This window comes from Schistocerca piceifrons, chromosome 5, assembly GCF_021461385.2.
Source record: "Schistocerca piceifrons isolate TAMUIC-IGC-003096 chromosome 5, iqSchPice1.1, whole genome shotgun sequence".
NCBI classification, from domain to species: Eukaryota; Metazoa; Arthropoda; class Insecta; order Orthoptera; family Acrididae; genus Schistocerca; species Schistocerca piceifrons.
Window position 1 is genome coordinate 381,941,079 of NC_060142.1, and position 19,658 is coordinate 381,960,736.

Consider the following 19,658-nt stretch of genomic DNA (forward strand, 5'->3'; position numbering starts at 1 on the left):
AGCTGGGTTTGAGGACTCTAATTCATCTATGAAGATAATTAATTCAATAATTTTATTTCTCAGTCCTCGAATATTTTGATGCAATAAAGATAGTTGAAATTTCACACTGACTGAGTTAAAATTGGGTAGAGTTGAAATATCTGCTGATTATTGAAAATTCTTAACCAATAGCTGTTTATGCTGATGTAATAAGCTAGAATTATGTTTTTTGGTTTCTTTCTCAAACTGAAGATTTGTCTCAGTCCTAACCTCTCTTAAATTTTGGTTTCTTTCTGTCCTCCCTACCCTAAAAAAGGGTCTTTTCTGAATCCTATAACCACTGGTATTTTATCACTCATGTCAGTGCCTCCCCCCATCAAGTTTCCTGGTATTTTCCCTGCCAGTTTACCCTTCCCTTTCCTGTTGAGGTGAAGGCCATGCCTAGTATAATCCCACCTATTGAGAGAATCAACAGGAACCACACCAATGTGTGACCCTGCATCCAACATAAGCAGCCATTCCAACTCCAAATTAACTCTCTTGACAGAAGAGTTCAAATGAGGTCAGTCATGGCACCCAAGAACAAATATAAACTCAACACTAACATGCTTCGATGCTGATGCAGTCTTTGCCAGGTCACATTCTATACTGTAGTCAGGATCTCTGTCATTACTATTACTTGGCACACCCACTATAACCACAGTGTCTTCCTTAGTGAAATCTTTGCAAAGTGATCCTAAATCCTCTGTCGCCTGCTCCAGACCAGCACTAAGTTTAAAAAAATTGGTGACCTTGTATTCTGATCCTAGTTCATCCTGCAAAAGTTGGCCAACACCTCTTCCATGGGAACTACCTAACAACAACACTTTCTTTCTCTTTATTGATTTCCCTACATTCTTACTTTTCAATTTGCTGCTGAAAGTTTCTTGTGGCCTGTATACACCTGCAACTGCTTGAGGCTCACCAGCTTCTAATTGAAGCAACAGGTCAAATCTATTTTCCACATTAACCACGAAGCTGTCAGACAAAGTTCTAGGCCTGTTCCTCCTGTTGCCTGTTGCCACTTCCCACATCTCTTTACCCTTCTCCCTCCTTAACCTGCCAAGATCTCCCCTGGCCTTGTCTAACTAAGCCTGAAGGGCAGCAATTTTCCCCTCCTGTTCTAGTATCTTCATATCTCCTACATATCCTAAAAAACCACTGATGAGTCTCATTTACTTCCCCTATTCCCACGCCCCTACAGTCACTCACATGGAAAAAACTACAGCACCCGTCACACCAAAGCCCCGAGATAACAATTCTACGCCAAGTCAAGCACTTTTCACTCATGATAAACGTAATAGTTTATTAAGAGTAAGTCAGTTAAATTACAGATAAACACAAAAATATGATTCCACAAATCTGGCCTATATGCAACTGTGTGTAAACAAAAACAACAGTGCAAAGTTTCTGAAACAACCACTTAAACTTTACGCTACTTTCCAGAAATGTGAGTTAAACAATGAAGAGGTATGCTACAGTTAAATTGCTGGAGAGTGCAAATAACAACTGAACGAAATTCTATAGATTTGCTGTGGCAAAACGTAAACAGAAAATACGACTGTACGATCTTTTCACGTTTTCTGCTATATTATGTAAAGAAAAATGAAACCTTTAACGGTACGCTTAAAAGGCACACTAATACACCTAAGAAATGTGTTATTGAAGAAACTTTGAAATTTCCACCTATTGTAGGGATTGACCTAAACAAAAAGAAAGAGTTGGTTAGAAAAAGAATGAAAGAAAAGATGGATATCAGATCTAAAACACATGATAAAGGACTTAAGATAACTAAATTCAAAATTGGTAACTTAGTTTTAGTGAAAACTCATGAAATATCCAGCGAGATTAATAATGAAATTTCTAAATTTAAATATATTTACAATGGCCCATTGGAAGTGCAAGGAACTCCACATGCCAATGCTTACTTCCTAGCGTACCCGAAGTCGAAGAAAGTGTTAGGAATGCACAACATTGTAGATTTAAAACTATATGTCTATAGAAGTGAATGATCTGAAAAAGCCTCAGAGGGCATTGCACTCTATGCAATGCTAGGTGTCTGACGAACACCAGGTGCTAGAGTTATTGATAATACCACTTCATTTTCTTTTTGTATTGCCAATCTTCCTCCTCTGTCACTATGAACTGAATCTAGCAGCTTTCCTTCTTCCCTGTTAGAATAGAGAGGCATGAGTAAGAAAAGTGGGTACAGTAGAAAAAAGAGGTAACAGGACAAATGTTTAACGTAAATGAGTAGAATCTATGATATCTTTGGAAGAGTAATGAAAATACACTACTGGCCTTTAAAATTGCTACACCAAGAAGAAATGCAGATGATAAACGGGTATTCATTGGACAAATATATTACAGTAGAACTGACATGTGACTACATTTTCACGCAATTTGGGTGCATAGATCCTGAGAAATCAGTACCCAGAACAACCACCTCCGGCCATAATAATGGCCTTGATATGCCTGGGCATTGAGTCAAACAGAGCTTGGATGGTGTGTACAGGTACAGCTGCCCACACAGCTTCAACACGATACCACAGTTTATCAAGAGTAGTAACTGGCGTATTGTGATGAGCCAGTTGCTCGTCCACCATTGACCAGACATTTTCAATTAGTGAGAGATCTGGAGAATGTGTTGGCCAGGGCACCAGTTGAACATTTTCTGTATCCAGAAAGGCCTGTACAGGACCTGCAACATGCGGTTGACAATTATCCTGCTGAAATGTAGCGTTTCACAGGGATCGAATGAAGGGTAGAGCCACGGGTCGTAACATATCCGAAATGTAACGTCCACTGTTCAAAGTGCTGTCACTGAGAACGAGAGGTGACCGAGACGTGTAACCAATGGCACCTCATACCATCACGCAGGGTGATATGCCAGTATGGCGATGACGAATACACGCTTCCAATGTGCGTTCACCGCGATGTCGCCGAACATGGATGAAACCATCATGATGCTGTAAATAGAACCTGGATTCATCCGAAAAAATGACGTTTTGCCATTCGTGCACCCAGGTTCATCGTTGATTACACCATCGCAGGCCCTCCCGTCTGTGATGCAGCGTCAAGGGTAACCGCAGCCATGGCCTTCGAGCTGATAGTCCATGCTGCTGCAAATGTTGTCGAACTGTTCGTGCAGATGGTGGTTGTCTTGCAAACGTCCCCATCTGTTGACTCAGGGATTGAGACGTGGCTGCACGATCCGTTACAGCCATGCGGATAAGATGCCTGTCATCTCGACTCCTAGTGGTACAAGGCCGTTGGGATCCAGCACGGCATTCCGTATTACCTTCTTGAACCCACCGATTCCATATTCTGCTAACAGTCATTGTATCTCTAGCAAAGCGGGCAGCAATGTCGCGATACGATAAACCACAATTGCAATAGGCTACAATCCGACCTTTATCAAAGCCGGAAACGTGATGGTACGCATTTCTCCTCCTTACACAAGGCATTACAACAATGTTTCACCAGGCAACGCCTGTCAACTGCTGTTTGTGTATGAGAAATCTGTTGGAAGCTTTCCTCATGTCAGCACGTTGTAGGTGTCGCCACCGGCGCCAACCTTGTGTGAATGCTCTGAAAAGCTAATCATTTGCATATCACATCATCATCTTCCTGTCGGTTAAATTTTGCGTCTGTAGCATGTCATTTTCGTGGTGTAGCAATTTTAATGGCCAGTAGTGTAAGATGAAAACAATGCTATAAGATGACTAGTTTTTAGAAGTTTTTGAAAGGGATAGATATGGTGTCGAAAGAAAGAAAAAAAAAAGTTTGTATAAAGGCAGGGGAAATGGGCCTGCTCAATGTATGTAAAATAAATGCGAGATGTTTTTCTAGTGCCACAGAAGCTAGCAGAAATAACTTGCAATGTATTTAATAATGTTGTACTAATCTTAATGAATGCGACAAATTAAATTTGTGTAAAGTAATAAAGTTTGAATAGCAACTGTTGTGTAATAATTTTGCTGAATGTGGGAGAAAAATTACAAATTTGGGACTCTTAATGGATAATGACTTCTCTTGTAAACTTGTACAAAATTAATTTATCACAAATATGATGCCTCATTTGAATATCTATAATGTTTGCATTACCTGAAGTTGTCATGTTGAAAAGAAATTGTTTTTGTCACCAAATGCTAATACCTGTTTGTAAGTTTCACATTCAAAATAATGAAATATATTGTACAAAATGTGTAAACTACCAGATGTAACAAAATAAGGACTGCCCGGAAATGTATTACTGGGCAGTAAAAAAAAAAAAAAAAACAACCACCCAACTGAAATACATCCAGGATGGGCAGTGTGTTACGTCAAAATAAATAGATTCATAGGCTGCCAAAAACTACTACAGGCAGTGAAGTAACTTAAGAAAATTAGCATGGAGACCAAAAATAACTAAGTTTTCCAGTGTAGTTAACAAAAATGGACTGTCTATTTTAAATCGATGAGAGTGAAAAACAATACTAGGTTCATGATAAATGATTTTCTTTACCTATGTGATTAACAAAAACTTGGTTTATTGTTAATGAAGTGTACAGTGGATGATGGTTTTGTGTGAATCTTTTTGTATATATTGGCATATTTGCAGATAATTTTTTTTGAGTATTTGAACGTTCTCTGAATAGTGTAAATCGTTCTGTGCTTTTGTTAATGTATGTTCTTGTATGTGCATATATGCTTCTCTCTAGAATGCTATACCATTTTTCCAAGTTATGTAGGTTATATTGTGTACTGTTCTGTAGAGTAAGGATGAATTGGACTACATATACATGAAATGAATATGTTTGCTAATGTCTTGTTTAACGATGGACTTATTGTTTCATAGAATGAGACTGGATTATCATCTGTGCATGTAGAAATGAATAATACTGTATGTGTCTAGTTTTGAGAGTGTTGTGTATAAAGTGTTTGAATTATTAGTGTGTTTATTGTATGCTCATAATATGTATTACTTTTTTTACCCAACTAAAGTTGGATGGATATTTATTTTTTTTTTTTTTTTTTTTTTTTTTTTTTTTTACAGCTGACACCGTTTAAGTGTTAATGGATGTTTCCTTGATGTATCCCTGATGGGAAACCTCAATGAAACATGGGGCTTGTGTAACACCACAATTAATTCTGTAAATATTTTGTAATGATTAATTCTGTTTAATGTCAAGTATGTATTTTTTTTTACTATGTAATGTCTCTGACCTATTGTAATAAAGTGAAAAGCTGTGTAAAATGTTTTCTCTTTGCCATTTAAATTCTTTGTATTAATCGGAGGAAAATCTTATATAATTATGTGGCTTTTGTGTCTGCATGTTAAAGTATTTAAATATTAGGATTTTTTAAAATATGTTTGTTTACAACTATGTATGAGCTGGTTCATACCTAGGGACTTGCATTGTATAAAATGAAAAGCAACAGTATTTCCCATTTATAACGGAAGTGAGTTGGCTCGCACCAAAATGTGCTTGGTGCAGGCTAAAAGGTTGATGTGGCACTCAGTCTGGGCGCCCAGTGAGAGGGCACAGTTAGTCAGCAGCTAGCTACTGGATAGTTTTGGTCTGAACAACAATAGAGTGAGCTGTGTGTACGGCTATAAAATGGTGCTCTATAAATGAAAAAGGCTCTAATGTTGGAAATGTCGTCACCAAGAAGAAGATAATAGAGCCAATTACATCTAGAGGAGAGACCAGGTAGCAACCATGTACTCGCCACCAATACTGCGCCATCACTTCAGCAAAATCTAAGGGGTCAGATTTTGGTCAAAGTATGAACCAGTACATTTATGTGTTGTTTAATTTGCAATGATAAGGCAAATTATTTTAAACTGTGTGTCCAACCCTTGAATTGGTTCCTCTCATCATACCTCTTAGGATCCATTCCACATAATTACAAACATCCAAGTATCCTGTATGTGAAAAACGATTGAAAATAAGTGATTGTTGGGGTTGCTTAATTCTGAATGCAACAAGATGTATAGAAATACTGTGGGTTTCATTGAAATCAAGGGAGGTAGTTAGTATTGCATTTATGAAAACCTCCATAATGTTTGATATGTTTCTTAATTCAAAGTATTTGTGCTTCAAAGATTAACTGCATTTAATTCTGCCAAGGAAAATTACTGGTTGTGCTAATAACAAAAGGAAGCGTGTTATTTTGAGGTTATTTAGAGTAAAATGCATTTAAAGTCATACTTAAGAACCTGTATGAAATATCACTGGCTTTAACTGTTTTAAAAGTCCTTCGAGGTGAGTGAAATTTGAATAAAAGAATAATACCAAAATTTGCACATTAAAAATTGTCTCAGAAAGTGTGTTTAGTTTGCTTTACCATAGTTAACAGTTCAAGAGTTCCCAATTTAGAGTGGCTTAAAATAAATAAACCTACTTGAATAATGAATATATTAATTGCAGTTGAAGTAAATTTTGTGTGCTTTGTGTAGTAAAAATTGGAAAGACAGTTTGAGGGCCCCACCTATGTCTTTGCCTATAAAAGACAAAGTTACAGTAATTGCTTTTATTCATAAAAATAGAAATAAGATTGCTTTATATTGAGTGTAAAAATCTTGTTGCCAGTGACTTTTAATTATATTTGTACTATATGAAAAGTAACTATTGAAACAGGACCAAGTATATGCCCATTTTTGGTTTAGTACTATCTTTCACAACAATTGATGATGAGATAATTTATATGTGACAAAGTATTACCGTTGAGAAGAGATAAATTGTTCCTGTTAGAGCTTTCACATACTATTTATGACTGCTAGTATTCACTGTATCACTATCTTATTATAGTAGAGTTTCATTGCACTTCTCTGGGAAAGAAGTAATGGTAGCTTTCCTTTACCAGAATTCAATACATATTCTTTAAAAGTAATGTTTCATATTACTATGCCTACTCAGGCTAGTGACCATATTTTATTTCATTTAAGTAACCTTGGTTGCTTAAAACATTTTTCCAAATTTCAATCTTTAGCTTTCTGGTTTCTACTGTTATATTAAATTCAGGTTCAATAATCCAAATCCATTAGGTAACTCGCGATCAATTTTACTTAAATCCTCCCAGAGGGTAACATTTACTGCATCGTAATACCACATTTGGTGATACACATTGTTTGTTGATATAATACGCGATGTAGTATAGTGTTATAACCTGACAAGAGAAAATTGATGTTTGATGTTAACTTTGAATCCACAATGACCTTAAATGAGAAAGAAGCATTAGTATCATTGAAGCAAGTTGTTACAAAGTTCTTAGGACATAAAAAAAACAGAATTTGTTTCTATTACAGCCACAATGTTAAAGAAGTTTACAACTTTAAGATGTTTAATGACCCTGAAAGTTCACTTTTCTAACGGTCACCCTGGTTACAACCCGGACAATATGGGAGATGTTAGTGAGTAGCAAGGAGAGCATTTTCACCAGGACATCAAAGTGATGGAAAAACGTTACCAAGGCCGCTGGAACACCCACATGATGGGGGACTACTGTTGGTCATTTCACCGAGAAGTGCAGCAAGCGACTCATCGTAGAAAAAGTTACACAAGAAGTTGAATGAAAAATGAGAAAGAAAATACAAACCAATTCCAGCTGACAAGTGAGACCTCTATTAACACATCCTTGTTTCAAATAGCTTACTGTAAATACAAACCATGTTTATGTTGTAACAAAGCGTTTCATTAATTTCCCCATTTACCATATAGCATAGGATTTTTATACTATATAATAAAAAGCATATTGCTCGAAAGCTATGGGTGATACAAAAAGAAAATTGGCTAGATTTGTATTCAGCTCATTAAAATCCATAAAGATCAGCTATCAAAGTAAAAAAAGGTTTTAAAAAAAATTTTTTTGTTGGCCTCTGCCATTAATGAGGAAGTATGGAATCAAATTGGGGAGAAAAGGAATTTGTGGCACAACTTGATGGTTGATAAGCACATCCTTTAACATCAGGAACTATCAATATGGTAGTGGAAGGGAGAGGGGGAGTGGGAGGTGGAGCGGGAGGGAGAGGGGGGGGGGGGGGGAAGAGAGAGAGAGAGATTTTTTTTTGTGTGTGTGTGTGTGTGTGTGTGTGTGTGTGTGTGTGTGTGTGTGTGTGTGTGTGTAGGTGCGTGCTTGGTTTTTGGGGGTACCAGGCTAAAATTGTAGAGGGATACCGAGGCTCAGTACAGTGAGCAGGTTCGAATGGACATAGGTTGCAGTAATTATGCAGCAGAAAAGAGATAGTACATTTCAGTCCTATTAAAGAGGAAGAGACTCCTTATTTATGGCCAAATTGTTTCAGAGCTTGCTGGTGCTTCAGGCATTCATTTCCCCCTGAATCATTTTCTAATGGCTGTGTACAGCCAATTTATATTGCCAAGGCTGACACTGCTATACAAATTGTGGTTCAGTAATGAAACATGTTTCTAGGCACCAGTGAGTGTGAAACAAGCGAGGAATCTCATTGTCATATTGTCATCAACACAAGAACTCCACTGCACAACATAGCAGCATATACTGTCCATTCCATAAAATGCGATTTATGATATAAAACATGTTTGATGCACAACGTAAGTTAATAGTCCTCAGTTAGACAGTTCTCATCCAATGTCACGACCTTACAAACTATGGCATCATAACCATATAACATGTAATACGGTAAGATTGTGATTATTATATATACTATTGTCCATTACCTAAAGTTTAAATTATAATGTTAAAAACGTGTTTGTTGCAGAACATAAATGAAAAGTGTTCACTTTAACAGTTCCTCAGTCAATGACATCACCTAACAAACTTAAGTGTTTCAACCATTTAAGCTGTAAAATTGTGTGCTTTAATTATTGTTTATGCTTAATATGTAATTATTTATTATACTTAATATTGTCCATTTGGTATTTATTTTTATTTATTTTAAAGTGTAATGTCAATGTTAAGAATCAAGTTCATGCACAATACCCTATGCAAGTGTATTGTATGTTTGCTTATAATGTTTGGTTACCTAAGAACTAGTGCCCCTTCCAGATGTTAGTCAGTTGTTTCCTGAAGATGGCCAAGTAATATGTAAACTAGTTTGAGATAAACAAAAACAGTGTTTTTGTTATTCAACCTTAAATGTGGAACTGTCCTACAAAGATGTTACAGAACAATCCATAATTAGTCTCAGTTTTAACTACATTTAACCCAAGGTAAATAAAAGTTTTGCTAATTCTGTATAGATCAACTTAGTAGTAATTCAGATTTGATAGTAATAAGGATTGATTAGTGAAGATATGCCAAGGTATCTAGGAATAGCTTGCACTGAAAAGGGAAGTAGAGGGGATAAACTGCAGGCTTGGACATAGATTAGAATGTGCAAATGACATTTCAGAGGATGTTGAGGCCAACTGAAGGGTGTGATTCAAACAGTCTGCTTTGATCCATGACTTAACTGTGTTGTGTGATGTCATGGTGGCAGATCGTATTTGTGATGGCATGCTGCAGAATTTGTTGGTGATCCCTTGTGAGTCATTTGATATTGTGGATAGTGTCTGTCAGGTTTGTACTGGAAGAGTTTGTGGTCGTTCAAATGTGAGGTACTTTGAAATTGGGTGCTGATGCACATTGTCACCAATTTCGCTGTTTTTCTTGTTGATGTTTGGTAACTGTGTTGAACTGTGGTTAACAGGTATTGCAGATACAGTTTACCATTGTTGGTTTGGTTAGTTTTTTTGTACACGTTATGTGAGTTTTGGTTTGTTGTACTGTGGGCCTTGTCTTAGACAGCTAGGGCAAGTGAACGTTTGTGTAATAGATTTGACGGTTTGGGTGTGTTGCTTTTTAGTACTGCAGGCTTCTTTCTCATTACCAAATAGATCAAATGAATTTTGTAGCACCAGGTTTTTGAGTTGTGTTGGAATTATTACTACTGAGGGTTTCTTTTGAGCTACTGAATGTTGTCATATATTCAGCCTGTCTTGGCCCAAAAGATCCTACTTAGTGTGGTTCTCATTAAAGTTTCATTTTATTGCTGGAGTTAAATATTGTGCGCATTATTTATGATTGTTCGCAATCGTAATGAGTGACATCATGGTTGTCATATTATTTATGCTTGAAATACGGGCGTCCACAATCCTGATGTAAATGTTGTGTGAGTAGGGCCTCTCGTTGGGTAGACCGTTTGCCGGGTGCAAGTCTTTTGATTTGACGCCTCTTCAGCGACTATCGATCGCGTAGATGAGGGTGAAAAGACGATGATTAGGACAACACAACACACAGTCCCTGAGTGGAGAAAATCTCCGACCAAGCCAGGAATCGAACCTGGGCCCTTAGGATTGACATTCTGTCATGTTAACCATTCAGCTACCGGGGGCGGACACCATCCTGATGACATCATGGGTCAAAATAGACATGTGTATTCACTATTTTAAGTTTTGCCAGATGGTGACTATGACAGGTATGCTAATATGGAAACACTGATAGAGGACAAGAAGAAATGGTGGATGGCAGCATACCAATCTATTAAAGAAACGCATGAGACAATACAGTACAGTGGAAGGCAGGAGCTGATCTTCGAAATAACAAACAGATTTTGAATAGCGTCAGTCTTACGTTAAGACCTGAGTTATAAAAGCACATGCTAACCCCACTAAGTAATTACGTATTGTAGTTTAGGGTGGTAGCCTACTGAGTAATGAGCAGGACACTTGTATTCGGTATTTCAGCAATCAGTGCAATGAGTCATTTGCGTTGTTCAACGATTCTTAGAGATATAGCGGAGTCAGAACACAAAGATCAAGAGAAAGAAGAGCAATCAGGGTTTAGATACTGTGTTTCAATTGAAGCAAGCAAGACAGGAAAGATCAAACACCAACCAAGAAAGCCATCTTTTGTTTGTAGATCTTCATACTGTACCTAACCAAATACTCTGCAAAGGGCAGGTCAACTGAAGCGTCCGATTCCACCCATTGGCTTTGACCCATGACGTAAGGCTGTTGTGATGTGTGATGTCACGACAGCGCGGAGTTTAGTTCGTGAGAGTGGCATGTTTGTGGGTGCCGTTTTGATGTGATCGGTGGTGCTCTCTCGTGGTGTGTTTATGTGCTGTGTGATGTTTTTGGTTTAGTTTGCGTGTGTGGCGTGTCTAATAGGTGGTGTATTGTTGCAGTTGGTGGTTCTCTCTGGTGCTGTGTTTATGGGCAGTGTGTTATGTGGCGTATGGGGTTCACTTGTGTGGTAGCATTGCACATGTGTAGTATTGGTAGTGACTGTGCTTTCAGTGGAATATTTTTCAGTGAGTTAATGATTTCGGTTTTGTTATGTCGACGTTATTGTAGTTTTTTTTCTGTTCAACGTGAGTGAATTTTGGTAAATTGCTTTGTTTATTCCTTTAGTAGGTATGGATATGACTGACAAGGGCAACAGTTTTTGGCTGTCTGGGATGATGGGGGACAGTGCGTTGTCTCTAGAAAAATTTCTTCAGCTATTCGTCCTGTTGGCAGAAGACGTGAAGTGTTCAGTGTGTCGTGAAGAAATGAGGCTTACTAAACTTCTGGCGTCTCTGACCAGGGACAGCTATATGTGGAGATGTCGTAATGAAGGTCAACGGAAGTGTTCAATTGCAATTTTGATTTTCTATGGTCTCCTCCCCCCCCCCCCCCCTCCAGTGGGATTAAGTGTGGTGGTGGTGAAAGTTTTGAGTAGTGTGGTATCGATAGTTGCTGTTGACCTATGTAGGTCAAGGGAAGTGATCGATGCCAGTGGATTTTCTGTATAGTGTGGCCTGAGCTCCCAGTTGGTGCACATAGACAGCACAGAAAGATACGTATATAGCTTCTTTTCTGTGTTTACTTCGTAGATTCTTACTTAAATTGCTTGTGAGTTTCGTATAGGAGGTGTAATTTCGAGTTTTAGTTACTGAAATTGTAAATTCAGGCAGATTGTAGCGCAGTTGTTAGGCATTTGTACATGTTAGTTCATACATTCTTTGCGTGTTTCCCTTGCGTTATCTAGGCACGGACTCGTGTTTGAGTAACTGTTGTTCAACATCAATTAGAATGGACAGGAACTGTGATTGCTGTGTTCGGATGAGGGCTGAGTTGGTATCCCATCGCTCACAGCTGCAGGCGGCGCTGACTTCGGTCACGCAGCTTGAGGCTGTTGCCAATGGGCACCACTGTGGGGAGCCGGACTTGGGTATCACGGGGATGTCAACCTCGTCCCGTCTGTCCCCAGATCGGTCTGCCGCTGTGGTTGCCCCGGTTGCTGCCCGCAGTGGGGCTGAGCCCTTGCCTGTGGTTGATTGGCAGGTCGTTCCAAGGTGTGGCAGGCAGCGAAAGACATCCCCGGAGGCTGATCAGAAAGCCTCCCCAGTGCGTCTGACAAACAGGTTTCAGGTACTGTCTCTGGTGAGCCAGATGCAGCTGCCTGCCCTGTTTCAGAGGATGGTTCTCAGCCTTCAAGGTCCAGGCAATCGCAGAGGGTGGGCTTATTGGTAGTTGGGAGCTCCAATGTCATGCGTGTAATGGGGCCCCTTAGGGATATGGCGGCTAAGGAGGGGAAGAAATCCAGTGTGCACTCCGTGTGGATTCCGGGTGGAGTCATTCCTGATGTGGATAGGGTCCTTCCGGATGCCATGAAGAGCACAGGGTGCAGCCAGCTGCAGGTGGTGGCACATGTAGGCACTAATGACGTGTGTCACTTTGGATCTGAGGAAATTCTCTCTGCATTCCAGCGGCTATCTGATTTGATGAAGGCTGCTGGTCTTGCTTACGAGATGAAGGCAGAGCTCACCATCTGCAGCATCGTTGACAGAACCGACTGCGGACCTTTGGTGCAGAGCCAGTTGGAGGGTCTGAATCAGAGGCTCAGACAGTTTTGCGACCGTGTTGACTGCAGATTCCTTGACTTGCGCCATAGGGTGGTGGGGTTTCGGGTTCCGCTGAATAGGTCAGGAGTTCACTACACTCAGCTGGCAGCTACACGGGTAGCGGAGGCTGTGTGGCATGGACTGGGCAGTTTTTTTAGGTTAGAAGGACTCAGGAAAGTACGGGGTGGGCTGCAATCTCAAAGGGTGCATGGCAAATACAGGACGTGCTTGGATCAAGGAACAGTCGGAATTGTAGTTGTAAATTGTTGTAGTTGTGCTAGGAAAGTCCCTGAGCTTCAAGCGCTAATAGAAAGCACAGAAGCTGAAATCGTTATAGGTACAGAAAGCTGGTTAAGCCTGAAATAAGTTCTGCAGAAATTTTTACGAAGTCTCAGACGGTGTTCAGGAAAGATAGATTAGGAAGAATTGGTGGTGGAGTGTTTGTGTCTGTCAGTAGTGGTTTATCTTGTAGTGTAGTCGAAGTAGGTACTCCGCGTGAATTGGTATGGGTGGAGGTTATACTTAACAGCCGAACTAAGTTAATAATTGGCTCCTTCTACCGACCCCCAGACCCCGATGATATAGTTGCTGAACAGTTCAGAGAAAATTTGAGTCTCGTAACAAATAAATACCCCACTCGTACGGTTATAGTTGGTGGGAACTTCAACCTTCCCTCATTATGTTGCCAAAAATACTTGTTCAAAACCGCTGGTAGGCAGAAAACATCTTCCGAGACTGTCGTAAATGCTTTCTCCGAAAATTATTTCGAGCAGTTAGTCCAAGAACCCACGCGAATTGTAAATGGTTGCGAAAACACACTTGACCTCTTAGCCACAAACAATCCAGAGCTAGTAGAGAGCATAATGATTGATACAGGGATTAGTGATCACAAGGTCATTGAAACTAGGCTCAATACCGTTTCTTCCAAATCCACCAGAAACAAACACAAAATAATTTTATTTAAAAAAGCGGATAAAGTGTCAATAGAAGCCTTCTTAAGAGACAATCTCCATTCCTCCGAACTGACTATGCAAATGTAGGCGAGATGTGGCTCAAATTCAAAGATATAGTAGCAACAGCAATTGTGAGATTCATACCTCATAAATTGGTAAGAGATGGAACTGATCCCTCATGGTACACAAAACAGGCCCGAACACGGTTGCAGAGGCAACGGAAAAAGCACGTGAAGTTCAGAAGAACGCGAAATCCTGAAGATTGGCTAAAATTTAAAGACGTGCGAAATTAGGCACGGACTTCAAAGCGAGATGCCTTTAATAGGCTCCACAATGAAACATTGTCTCGAAATTTGGTAGAAAATCCGAAGAAATTCTGGTCGTATGTAAAGTACACAAGCGGCAAGACGCAGTCAATACCTCTGCTGCGCAGTGCCGATGAAGCCGTTACTGACGACTATGCCGCTAAAGCGGAGTAATTGAACGCAGTTTTCCGAAATTCCTTCATCAGGGAAGACGAATGGAATATTCCAGAATTTGAAACACGAACAGCTGCTAGCATGAGTTTCTTAGAAGTAGATACCTTAGGGGTTGCGAAGCAACTCAAATCGCTTGATATGGGCATGTCTTCAGGTCCAGATTGTATACCGATTAGGTTCCTTTCAGATTACGCTGATATAATAGCTCCCTACTTAGCAATCATATACAACCGCTCGCTCACCGACAGATCTGTACCTACAGATTGGAAAATTGCGCAGGTCGCACCAGTGTTTAAGAAGGGTAGTAGGAGTAATCCATCGAACTACAGACCTATATCATTGACGTCGGTTTGCAGTAGGGTTTTGGAGCATACACTGTATTCAAACATTATGAATCACCTCGAAGGGAACGATCTATTGATATGTAATCAGCATGGTTTCAGAAAACATCGCTCTTGTGCAACGCAGCTAGCTCTTTATTCGCACGAAGTAATGGCCGCTATCGACAGGGGATCTCAAGTTGATTGCCTATTTCTAGATTCCCGGAAAGCTTTTGACACCGTTCCTCACAAGCGACTTCTAATCAAGCTGCGGGCCTATGGGATATAGTCTCATTTATGCGACTGGATTCGTGATTTCGTCAGGAAGGTCGCAGTTCATAGTAATAGATGGCAAATCATCGAGTAAAACTGAAATGATATCAGGTGTTCCCCAGGGAAGCGTCCTGGGACTTCTGCTGTTCCTGATCTATATAAATGACCTAGGTGACAATCTGAGCAGTTCTCTTAGGTTTTTCACAGATGATGCTGTAATTTACTGTCTAGTAAGGTCATCCAGAGACCAGTATCAGTTGCAAAGTGATTTAGAAAAAGATTGCTGTATGGTGTGGCAGGTGGCAGTTGACGCTAAATAACGAAAAGTGTGAGGTGATCCACGAGTTCCAAAAGAAATCCGTTGGAATTCGATTACTCGATAAATAGTACAATTCTCAAGGCTGTCAATTCAACTAAGTACCTGGGTGTTAAAATTACGAACAACTTCAGTTGGAAAGACCACATAGATAATATTGTGGGGAAGGGGAGCCAAAGGTTGTGTTTCATTGGCAGGACGCTTAGAAGATGCAACATGTTCACTAAAGAGACAACTTACACTACACTCATTCGTCCTCTGTTAGAATATTGCTGCGCGGTGTGGGATCCTTACCAGGTGGGATTGACGGAGGACATCGAAAGGGTGCAAAAAAGGGCAGCTCGTTTTGTATTATCACATAATAGGGGAGAGAGTGTGGCAGATGGAAGTCATTAAAGCAAAGACATTTTTCGTTGCGGCGAGATCTATTTACGAAATTTCAATCACCAACTTTCTCTTCCGAATGCGAAAATATTTTGTTGAGCCCAACCTACATAGGTAGGAATGATCATCAAAATAAAATAAGAGAAATCAGAGCTCGAACAGAAAGGTTTAGGTGTTCGTTTTTCCTGCGTGCTATTCGGGAGTGGAATGGTAGAGAGATAGTATGATTGTGGTTCGATGAACCCTCTGCCAAGCACTTAAATGTGAATTGCCGAGTAATCGTGTAGATGTAGATGATGTCATATGCGCCATATTGGAGTCGTAGTGGATGGTCGTTTCCGCCATATCTGTGACATCATGGGTCAAAGCAGACGGGTGGAATCAGACGCTTCCGTATTTCCAAAGGGCTACAGGATTCAAATATCAATCAAACTTTAACATGTGCTCTCCAAAATTTGTATAATGGTTCAACATCAAGAATAAAACCTATTCATAGAACTATCTCTAAAGTTTCCTGTCACTAAGGGTTTGTATCAAGGCTATCATGTGCCACATATCCTGTTTAGAATATAAACAGTAAAAATCAATGAAGTAATGCAGAGAAATCATTACAGGTATGTGTGAAACCTGCTGGTATACACTGAAATGCACAGACAATCAAGTCATGCTTGACAAAAAGGTCATCAAGAATTATAGCATGAAAACTACAACTAGAGGTAGAGTATAAACAATGGAGCTTGTAGCTTAACATCAAGAGAACAAAATATCTTCCAACAGAGGCAGAACTATCCAGCATGAAAACAAGATACGGAGGAAAATGCGGCTCACAGTAGTTACACATATCTAGAAACAGAATTTGATACCACCTTTAAAAATGATGAAATCACAAAACAAATAACTCAAGCTAGAACACTGATTTCTTGTTTAAACAGAATCTTCTGGAGTAGCAAAACAGGAAAGAAACAGAAACACATTATCCACTGAACTATAATTAAAAGTTGCTTGTTACATGGTGCACAGACATGAAGAGTTACATCTAGAAAGTGGCGATTAATTCGGAGGCCACTGAAATAGATGTGTTCGTACGATCACTGGGAATATCCAGAACCAAGAAAATACGTAATGAAGAGTTCGGTTATGGATGGATGCAGAAGGGTCTTTCAAACATGATATAGAATCTAAACAATTAATATACTGTGGCCATGCCCAATCAATATAAAAGTCTCCACCAATTTAAGAGATCAATGGCACTATAAAGAATCATGGAGACTAGGGATCAGATACTGCTGGAAGGGTCCTAAAACTAATATATTATCATTTGCTCACTGTAGGCATGTATGAAGTTAAATCTTCTGCTCTATGAACACATTCAGGTAATTTCAGCACACAAATGCAGATATTAGATAGCTGGTACATTCAATGAGAGGACTTGGCTTACAATAAAATAACATTCTGCATAGTCTAACAGTAAATATGAGTTCAAATCAATCTAGCTCGAAGCCTCAAACTGACATTCCTGTTTGACAATGGGAACAATGTGAACAAAAGCATTGGGACATTAGGAAAACTGAAAAAGAAAATTATAGGATGTGGATAAAAACATGTAGGCCTACACTTTACCACGCTACTAACTTTTCTGTTGCTAAGATTGAAAGACATTCAAGCTGTTACCATATTTTTATAAGGAGCATGTCAGGTACGAACCTGAACAGAACAAGGGCCATTCCTCAACTTGGTTTCAGATGAAGCATGGTTTAAACAGAGTTTGAAAGACTTTTTGATAGACAACTCCTTCTCTAGATGAATATCTCAACAGAGACTGTTACGCCAATTTAAGTAAAAATGTTCATTAGATTTCAGTTTTGACAGCACTTGGTCACAACAGTCAAAATTAGGTATTTTGTGTATGACAAATTTATTAATAGTGCATAACAATGTTTCATTCTGACAGCGTGTTCATTCTGTAAATATTAGCTGTTCCAGTTTACCCCATCATATTTATCTATTTCAACAATCTCCTAACAAATGATCATGGTAGTACTATATTGAAATTTTTTATATTATACTTTCTGACATGTTCCACATCCACGAGCATCATCTCTTTTTTTGGGCCTATGGAACGAAAACTGAATCTGAATAGGGTGGTCCACATACAATCATCAATTTTGCGCGCGTATATGTATGAGACACAACCAATTAAATTTTCTGCAACATTTCAACTCCTCCCCATCTCTTTTCCACGAGTAAATTGCATATGATGGTCGCTGCATACTATACAGAATCAACAGGACCTTCAACTTCAGTGTAGGCAGTTTGTTGCCTATAACTCTTGTACCTTTCGTCAATGTCGTGTAGGGCCTACTTATATTTGGGACTTCAGTCTTAACAGTTCCCTCTGATCCATTAGCAACGGGTAGTCGGCTACCGAACTTTCTTCTGTCGAAAAAGCATTTTTGAATAAAACAATATACGTAATGGAAAATAACGGTCTAGTTTTACATTTGTTAGTGACTATCATTACTAATCGCTATATCTTTAACAAAAGACTGGAACCCTGCTTCGCTTTGTGTTGAAGGCATTTAAATGACAACCATATAATTTAACTTCAAATACATACAATACTTATGCTTAAAATTACACAGAATGAGACACAGCACCTTAACATACTTGTACGAATGATCTCATTTTATCTCTTCTCTTGTCTCCAGCTAAAGCACTGTTTTTGTTGATTTACAGTGAGAACACCGTGTGTGGTTAACCCTCGGAAGATGCATTATAGCTCTGCTGTCGTAAACTCTCCAAGAGATACAAATCTATTCTCGAGATAACACGCATAATTATTAGCACGTTCCATGGTTTCGCCAGCATTACACATTTGTTACAATATACATTCGAAAACTACAGCACATAACACATCTACATTTGAAAACATTTTCATACTCCCTCCAGCCTACTATCACCGATGCTCGATGCTGTCAGATCGAGATATCGACTAGAGATTCCAATTAAATTATATCGTTCAACAACAACAATTGCAAGATACGGATACTGAGGAATTTAGGTATTATCGAGTTATTTTCCGTGATAACACTCTACTTTTCTGTGTTGTGGGCGCCAGTGTTTCTGGTGTGCTGCACGCTATCTACTCTGCTCTCGCCCTGGTTACAACTGGGAAGCCTAAAGCCGCGTACACACTGAGACTGAAACATGTTTTCAAAACATGTTTCCGGTAGCTTGATGTGGACACCATTTGGAAACATGTTTCGAAACATGTTTGGAAACACAGAAACATCTATCCGTAGCAGTCTCGGTACAGATCAAAGGAAACAATGTTTCCGGCTAGCTACCACTTGTCACCGCTGCAGGGCGCTAGCGTATGTGTGTGTGTGTCGTCAACTTTTTAGCGGTGTTCTGTTTACTGTCGTTTTCGTTTTCGCTTTATTTTTGTAGAATAATGGAGTGGTCAAGGCAACAAATTGTCGATTTAACTGCAATGTACCAGGGGGAGGATTGTTTATGGAATGTCCGGAGCAAGGATTACAAAAATACCGTTAAAAAACACGATGCACTTGCAAAAATTGCAGCAGCTTTTGGCACGGACAAGGGAAGTGTTGAGAAGAAAATTCGATCGCTCGTGGTTGCGTACAGGCGCGAGAAAAGAAAAATTATTGCCAGCAGACCATCTGGTAGTGATGCAGACACTGCATATGACTCGAACTGGTTCGGCTATCGGCTGCTGCAGTCTTGGACGATGTACATGAGCCAAAGGAGACAACAGATACTGTGGAAAATGAGGTACGAAAATTATGCTTGTTTGTCTTTATTTGTATTTTATAGTACACAGTCACATTCACCCATAGTTATTTTGCCACGGTACACTTCCTTGTGGGCTTAAAAAAAAATTAGCAAATTCGTCTCGAATTTGTTTATTCGTGGAAGCAGCTTTCCTTGGTATGTTCTGTGCTGAAATGAAAACTGATGCAGTGTCATCTCGTCTCCATGTGCCTGGAATCATTTCACCTGTTTGTAAATCGTAGGAATCGAAGCTTCCATGTGGGGTGTACTGGTTCCTTGCCGCAG

General features: G+C 39.5%; 1 protein-coding gene across 3 annotated transcripts in view; it reads right to left on the reverse strand.

Annotated features, from left to right (window-relative positions):
* LOC124798478 (ribitol-5-phosphate transferase FKTN-like) overlaps positions 1–18,707 on the reverse strand; it is a 93,660-nt gene extending 74,953 nt beyond the window's left edge. Inside the window, exon 1 of one of the 3 annotated variants that reach the window (XM_047261914.1) lies at positions 18,675–18,707. The gene's annotated coding sequence lies outside the window, so the exon portion shown is untranslated. The other 2 variants (XM_047261913.1, XM_047261912.1) reach the window with 2 other exon arrangements.
* Between the last annotated feature and the right edge of the window lie 951 nt (positions 18,708–19,658).